Genomic DNA, 8,102 nt, shown 5'->3' with positions numbered 1-8,102 from the left:
CTGAAATCAGTAGAGCTGATCAATATTTAGTTTGGTGTAAGGAAGAACAGAATTTAGCCTATAGATAGACTTACATTCACTATGCACAGAATGATCAAGCTGCTTGGGGCATCAGAACAAACAGAATGGCTCCCTCTAGGTTCTGCATATTTATTTCCACTGGGCAGAGTCTGAGTGGCTCTCCTCAGAGATAAAAAGAAGAAATGTTCTTTTTTGAAAAAATTTTTGAAAAGAGTTCAGGGAACTCTTTTATAGAATCATAGAACGATAGGGCTTGAAGAGAATTCAGGAAGTCATCGAGTCCAACCCCCTGCTAAAAGCAGAACCAATTCCAACTAAATCATCTCAGCCAGGGCTTTGTCAAGCTGGGACTGAAAAACCTCTAGGGATGGAGATCTCACCACCTCCCTCAGTAACCCATTCCAGTGCTTCACCACCCTCCTCGTGAAATCGTTTTTCCTAAGATCCACCCCCCCACACACAACTTGAGACCACTGCTTCTTGTTCTGTCATCTGTCACTACTGAGAACAGCCTCTCTCCATCTTCTTTGTGTCCCCTTGTGCTGGGGTTTTCCTAAGCCTGGGTTCTGACCCACCAGTTAGGTGTTTCTGTTATTCTCTTCCCTTAAGAATCTCCATCATTCGAGGTTTTTAATGCCAGGCTTGGCAAAGCCATGGCTGGAATAATTTAGTTGGGGCTGGCCCTGCTTTGAGCAGGGGGTTGGACTATATGACCTCCTGAGGTCCCTTCCATCCTTAATCCATGATTTTATGATTTGTGCACTCCTAATGCAATGGAAAAGCTCTCCTAGGTCAATATTCAGAAAGGCTTTGTAAGAAATAGACACCGATTCTACAGCCAGTGTTTTCCCACTAGCTAGTAAATTCTATGTATCTATCTCATAGCAGGGGACATTTTATGCCAGTGGTGGACTGAGATCTAGTTTTCCCAGTATAGTTAACACTACATGGACAGGAAAGAAAATCATCAGCGCAGTAACCAAATTCAAGAGGACCAGTGAGAACTGATCACCTCTCGTAAAAGGAATGAATTAGTATTGAGTTAAGCTCTGTGTATGGAAACTCATTCACCAAAGACTTCCTGCTCTTCAGACATAAACAGAATAGTTTGAAGAGCTGAGGGGAGGGGAGTTAGGTGCAACGTTGGTATGAAAATAAAGTTATAAAAGGAGCTGGGCTGGGGAGACTTCTCTGCTCTAAATAAAAAGAAATGCTCCTCTCTGTCATTTGCCACTCAGCATGGGAGAAGCTGTCCAGGAAAGAGAACACAGCACCGGACCCCAAACTGCATGCAATGTGCTAGACAGCTGCCATCAGACAGTCTACAGAAGCCCTCACATACACAGAGCCAGACTCATCTCTCATGTAACTCCTTTGGCTTTGATGGAGTTACGTACACCAGAGGTGAATCTGGTCCCTGGGACTTGTATATACAAGGGTCTCTTTTTGGAGACATATAAATCTTTTGCTATATGGAAGTTAAATGCTTTGGAGAGGGATTTTAGTGACAATCAAACCTATTTAAAAGAAACGTTTGGGAGGGATTTTCTGGTACTAACTTTGTCCATTCTCCTGCTTTGCCAACAGCTACTAGAGACCTGGCTCAATTCAGGGCAGGAGTGGGAGAGAGAAAGGGCCTTGCAGGCCAGTGTCTGGCTGCTAACTGCCTATCAGGAGATAGTTAATAGCACAGTGAGTATAGTTCTACTCTTCCTTGAGCTGACTTCCCAACTTCTATCAAATCTGACATTCAACGTGAATGCATGAGAAATTCTACTAGGCCTGCAGCTGGGGCCTCAAAGTGAGTAAGATCCCTCTGCTTCCCTAAGAGAAAGGTTTCCATAATAGTGCTGTGACAGCACTCAGGCCAGACTGTAAGAAACAGGGCAGGCAGTTCCCCAGACTAGTGATTTTATAATTAGATTCACCAAACCAGTAAGAAAAGAGCTTCTACTCTGGTTAACAAAATACCAAACAATAGTACCCTTTAGGCATTCCAGACCTTGGTTCCCATCTAGACAACTAAGTCTAATATAATCACCAATCACAAAGGACTAGACACTTATCCTTAGGTTAATATGAATCACAGGTCTTCCCTAAATATCAGCCAATCCTTAATAACGGAATATCAGATTTGTTGTTAAAAGGAAAAAGAAGAGAGTTACAAATGGTTAAGTGATAGATAGTTGTTAAAATGACTTTCACTTTTCATAGTTCAGGATCACAACCATGGTGGAATAAACGGCTGGCTTGTAAAAGTCTCTCTGGAATCATGCTAACCGGTCAACATCCAAAGCCAGTTTAGATGCAAAGGCTGTTAGTTTTTCCATGCATTTCCCAGACTATTCCAAATAATTATTTGGAAGATCTATGTCCTATGGCTTACACGTCCCCTGTTCAAAGTTTAAGCAGACTGGAGAGAGAAGATCAGTCCCATAACTTGTCTTTTATAGCTATTCTAGCCGGTTGGCAAGCCTCCTCACAGAAATTGTCGAAGCAGGATCTCTCCCTGAGAAAGAATAGGTCATGCAGATCTCCTGTCGTACTTTGTTTTGAAGTTAATTTTCTATTTCCTACGCATACACTGGTAAATGGGTGATAGTCATTCACATAAAGTAATTAGCCGATCGTAGTCTTCCATTACAACACAGATAGTTAAGCTGAAGGCAATGTACAAACTATTTTCTTGTACTATCTTATATCTTTGATCTTAAGGTTAACTGAAGACAGTTGCATATAATTAAGGCAATTAAGACATGAAAAGGAATTGGAATCTACAAGCTAATTTGGTTATGTTAAACTTCTAGCAAGATATAAATACAGACAATAATACATAACATCTACCTTTCATATCTATTACCAAAATGCATAATGCTGGTGATCGCTAGTCTAGGACTTTTCTTTGGGTACGTCTAGACTACAGGGTTTTGTCGACAGAAGTTTTGTCGACAGTATCTGTCGACAAAACTTCTGTCGACAAAGAGCGTCTAGACACATTCAGTTCTGTCGACTAAACAAGCTGCTTTGTCGACAAAACCCTGTAGTCTAGACACAACCCTACATGCAATAACACCTTCTGTCGACAGAACTCTGTCGACAGAAGGTGTTATGCCTCGTAAAATGAGGTTTACCAGCATCGACAAAACTGCTGAGTTCTGTCGACGTTATGTTGACAGAACTCAGCGGTAGTGTAGACGCAGGTATAGTTTTGTCGACAAAAGTCCACTTTTGTCGACAAAACTCAGTAGTCTAGACACACCCTTTGAAATAACATAGAAGTGACTTGTCTTGATACAATTGCAGTGCCGCTTGTTAAGTTATTGTGGTCACACATAGGTTGGCTGTGTCAGTGTCATAGATGCATTCCTATACTCTCAGGCTGTTAAAGTTGAAGCAAAATGCAGGACAATGTAGCACTTTAAAGACTAACAAGATGGTTTATTAGATGATGAGCTTTCGTGGGCCAGACCCACTTCCTGATCTGAGGACGTGGGTCTGGCCCACGAAAGCTCATCATCTAATAAACCATCTTAAAAAATAAATCAATAAATAAATAAATCTTGTTAGTCTTTAAAGTGCTACATTGTCCTGCATTTGCTTCAGCTACTCCAGACTAACACAGCTACATTTCTATCGCTGTTAAAGTTGAATTTCTATTTCTATTTAATCGGATAAGAACATAAAACATGAATGGCCATTCTGGATCCCCCAGACAAATGGTTCATGTAGCCTGTCTTCTGACAGTGGTGGGTGTTATATGCATCAGAGGGAACAAACAGAACAAGGCAATTGTTGAGTGATCTCTCCCCTGTTGTCCAGTCCCAGCCCCAGGCAGTCAGAGATATAGGGACACCCATATCATGCATCTCTGATCATCTTATATGGCTCTATCAAACCCCCCTGTAAGCATCTCTTTTCTAAGATGAATGGTCCCAGTCCTTTTAACTTCTCCTTGTATGACTTGTCCCATATCCCATATCATTTTTGTTGCTTTTCTCTGAACTTTTTCCAATTATAACCTAACTTTATTTAAGTTGGAGGACTACAATTGCTTGCAATATTCAAGGTGTGGGTGTACCATGGATTTGAAACAGTGGCATGATGATATTTATCATATTATTATTCATCCCTTTTCCTAGTGGTTCCTAACATACCATTAGCATTTTTAACTGCAGCTGCATGTTGAACAGATGTTTTTAGAGGACTATCCACAATGACTCTGAGATTTTTCTTGAGTGCTACAGCTAATTTAGACCCCATCAATTTGCATGTACAACAAGGATTATGTTTTCCAATGTGCCGTACCCAGGTACAGTAATGGAGTTCACAATAAGGAAGGCAAATAATGTCCAGTATAGCCGGAGAACTTTCATTCTTCATTCTTTTAAAATTAGCCTCAGGAAACTTTTGATCAGTTTGGATCTCTGATTGGGCTGTTAGCACCATATACCTGTGCTTCACTTACGACATCGCGTCAGTGGGTGGTTGACTGTATCAACTGTCTTCTCAATATACAAGGTGAGGAGACCATGAGCAGGTGTAAGTAACTCTTCACTTTCTTTCATTGTTGTAATGACCATTTTTTCCATCTGTAATTCTTTCTGTCTTGTTAGCGACACTTATATAACAGAACGATTGGGGCCTTGTAAGTACATTGCTGGAAGAGAACTGCACAAATAATAAATAATCTGCAAATATTAGAGGGTGGACAAAATATAGCACACAGGCCAGATCTGCCCTTCTCCCCAGAATTTCTGTCTGGAGCGCTCAGCTGATTAGCAAGCATGCCAGCAGCATGTGTTCAGCTGCCCCTCTCCCACCTTGCTCCATCCTGTCTGCTGCTAGTGGTGTGTGGAGGGGAGGGGAGCAGGGAGACGTGCAGAAGTCAGGGTGACCCTTTTGCCCCTGTCATCATCTCTGCAGAGCAGAGTTTGGGGAGAGGGACACATACAATAGTGCTGCTCCAGTCTGAAGTATGGTGAGTAACGGAGTGCCTATCTAAAGAGGCACTGTTTCTAAGATTTCTCTGGCAGCCAGCATGTCCCCCTCTCTCTCTCTCTCACTCTCTCTCTCACACACACACACACACATTGTCTCACACACACTCTCTCCCCCGCCATATGCCCATATGCCCCCGCTCTGCAGAGTGGGGTGGGGAGAGGGAGATGACAGAGCAGGACAGCTTTCCCTTAAAGAGACAGTTCATGATTTAGAAGTGAGCGAAGAGCCTGGGTTTCCTACCTAAGCTTTTGGTCAGCCCCATCTCTTTTACAATGAGAGTTCAGTGGAGGGATTCTCCTCCAAATCAGAACCTCAGATCAATCTACATGAGTTGTGCTTGACTATGAGATTAGATTTAAATACTGAGAGCAGAGTGGCTACTGAAACCAGATATACAGAGAAAGATGCTCCACACAGAATACAGTGCCTGTTTAATCCTGTATGAATCACAATGAATCACATGCCATTACCGTTAACTTTCAGACATAGGGGCTACGTCTAGACTACATCCCTTTTTCGGAGGGATAAGGGATCTTTCGGAAAAGGCTTAATTTTCCGCAAGATCAGCATCTAGACTGGCGCTTTTCTCCGGCAAAGCTCCGTGCCGAAAAAAGCTGCAGCCATTTTTATGCTAATGAAGCAGGGGAGATTTAAATCCCCGCTTCATTAGCAATTGCGATACGTCTAATTTACATCCCTTTTCCGTAAAAGGGATGTAGTCTAGACATAGCCTGACGGTAAAATTCTGACTCCGTTAAAGTCAACAAGAATTTCGTCGTTGGCTTTAGTGGGGCCAAAATTTCACACACAGCTGGTAATAACATACCCCATAGATCCTCCTGTATGACTATCTATGGATCAGAGGTTCAGTTTTATTAAATGTTGCCATACTTTTTCTCCTTTTCTCTATCCTAGGTCAGTGCACTAACCTGGGGTCAGCAGAGGAGGAGCTGAGTTGTCTCCGTGAGGCACTAACAACTCCAGACCCTGAGGCTCTGTTTCAAGCATCTTCCAAAATGGCTAAGGTAACAAACACTAGGTGACTGTCCTAGTGGCTGTGCACCATTCATTTTCCCTTGTCCAGAGGACTGGAAAAGGGCAAATCTAGTGCCCATCTATAAACAGGGAAATAAGAATAACCCAGGAAACTACAGACCAGTTAGTTTAACTTCTGTGCCTGGGAAGATAATGGAGCAAGTAATTAAGGAAATCGTCTGTAAACACTTGGAAAGTGGCAAGGTGATAGGGAACAGCCAGCCTGGATTTGTAAAGAACAAATCATGTCAAACCAATCTGATAGTTTTCTTTGATAGGCTAACGAGTCTTGTGGATAAGGGAGAAGGGGTGAATGTGGTATACCTAGACTTTAGTAAGGCATTTGATACAGTCTCGCATGATATTCTTATCAATAAACCAGGTAAATACAACTTAGATGGGGCTACTATAAGGTGGGTGCATAACTGGCTGGATAACCATACTCAGAGAGTAGTTATTAATGGTTCACAATCCTGCTGGAAAGACATAACAAGTGGGGTTCCACAGGGGTCTGTTTTGGAACCGGCTTTGTTCAATATCTTCATCAACGATTTAGATATTGATATAGAAAGTACGCTTATTAAGTTTGCAGATGATACCAAGCTGGGAGGGGTTGCGACTAATCTGCAGGATAGGGTCACTAATTCAAAATGACTTGGACAAATTGGAGAAATGGTCTGAGGTAAATAGGATGAAGTTTAAGACAAATGCCAAGTTCTCCACTTAGGAAGGAACAATCAGTTTCATACATACAGAATGGGAAGCGACTGTCTGGGAAGGAGTACGGCAGAAAGGGATTTAGGGGTTATAGTGGACCACAAGTTGAATATGAGTCAGCAGTGTGATGCCGTTGCAAAGAAAGCAAACATAATTCTGAGATGCATTAACGGGTGTTGTGAGCAAGACACGAGAAGTCATTCTTCCGCTCTACTCTGCGCTGGTTAGGCCTCAATTGGAGTATTGTGTTCAGTTCTGAGCACCGCATTTCAAGAAAGATGTGGAGAAATTGGAGAGGGTCCAGAGAAGAGCAACGAGAATGATGAAAGGTCTAGAGAACATGACCTATGAGGGAAGGCTGAAGGAATTAGGTTTGTTTAGTTTAGAAAAGAGAAGATCGAGGGGGAACATGAGAGCAGTTTTCAGGTATCTAAAAGGGTGCCATAAGGAGGAGGGAGAAAACTTGTTCATCTTGGCCTATGGGGATAGAACAAGAAGCAATGGGCTTAAACTGCAGCAAGGGAGATTTAGGTTGGACATTAGGAAAAAGTTCCTAATTGTCAGGGTAGTCAAACACTGGAATAAATTGCCCAGGGAGGTTGTGGAATCTCCATTTCTGGAGATATTTAAGAGTAGGTTAGATAAATGTCTATCAGGGATGGTCTAGACAGTATTTGATCCTGCCATGAGGGCAGGGGATTGGACTCGATGAACTCTCAAGGTCCCTTCCAGTCCTAGTATTCTATGATTCTATGATTGTTTTATGCTTTTGTGATGTCTTTCCACACTTGGAGCGAGCTATGGGAGTGAGGCATTCATGGGTAATCAGTAACATGCTTTTCATAGGTATATGCTATGAATGCCATGTAAAAAACAAACAGATTCCAGACAGTTGCATGAACATGCCCATGCATGTGCGCGCGCACATCCATCCATCCATCCATCCAGGGGGAAAATATGTGAGCGGGACATCAAGCTGAGAAACCAGTCTTGGCACCTTGTGTGTTTACCTGAACCTATATTTGTGTGCATGCATCTCTTTGCATATTTTTATATTTTGTGAAAAGATGTCATGTACATAATAGAATATAAACTGGAAATTTACATCCTGTTTGTCCCATACAATGTTGTGCTAACTGTACAACCTAAGATCTAACCTGATATTATTAGTGTAGAATAGAGATGTGGTAGCTAGAAAGATTACAGAGAAAATTTTAATTGCAACTGCCTTGCCAGATAGGAGCCCAATTAGCAATTTGCTGATGAATACATTATTTTCCAATACAGCTCTTAGGCCTCCTTTCTTAAAAGTACTGGAGCCGACTATC

At 42.1% G+C, this 8,102-nt stretch overlaps 1 long non-coding RNA gene across 1 annotated transcript; it reads left to right on the top strand.

Annotated features, from left to right (window-relative positions):
* The first annotated feature begins 1,607 nt into the window (after positions 1-1,607).
* Positions 1,608-6,049, top strand: LOC149523289 (uncharacterized). The gene is made up of 3 exons (XR_016347189.1): positions 1,608-1,713; positions 4,416-4,539; positions 5,938-6,049. It is a non-coding gene; the product is annotated as an uncharacterized LOC149523289 (long non-coding RNA).
* The last annotated feature ends 2,053 nt before the right edge of the window (positions 6,050-8,102 follow it).

This window comes from Pelodiscus sinensis, chromosome 18 (assembly GCF_052426305.1).
Source record: "Pelodiscus sinensis isolate ZL-2025 chromosome 18, ASM5242630v1, whole genome shotgun sequence".
In the NCBI taxonomy this organism is placed as follows: domain Eukaryota; kingdom Metazoa; phylum Chordata; order Testudines; family Trionychidae; genus Pelodiscus; species Pelodiscus sinensis.
This window is presented reverse-complemented; position numbering and strand designations above follow the sequence as displayed.